Raw genomic sequence first — 365 nt, forward strand, 5'->3', positions numbered from 1 at the left:
TTGCACGTTTGTGTTTGGAACAAATAAAAGAAGAGCTGCATTTGGAATGACCATCGGTGTTGTTAAACAAATAATGAATAAACAAATAAAGAATGAGGCGGCATCTACAGAAACTCATATTTAATCAACGGAAAGTTCACAAAGGGACATCAGGGACATTTTTTGGATTTTGCAAGACAATAAAATCATCAGAAGTCATCTTCTCTACAATATAATACAGCTCCGGTAAAAAAAACAATCAGAAACGAATGAGGGGCCAGCTGCACAACAATAAAACCCTGCAGAGTTATATTTATTAAAAACATTTTTGCAATAGGAAGACCGAGCCCACCTGCAGAACATGCTTTAATAAATAGCTTTAAGTT

Source organism: Morone saxatilis, unplaced genomic scaffold (genome assembly GCF_004916995.1).
Source record: "Morone saxatilis isolate NCDOM2014 unplaced genomic scaffold, NCSU_SB_2.0 Contig2, whole genome shotgun sequence".
Lineage (NCBI taxonomy): Eukaryota > Metazoa > Chordata > Actinopteri > Moronidae > Morone > Morone saxatilis.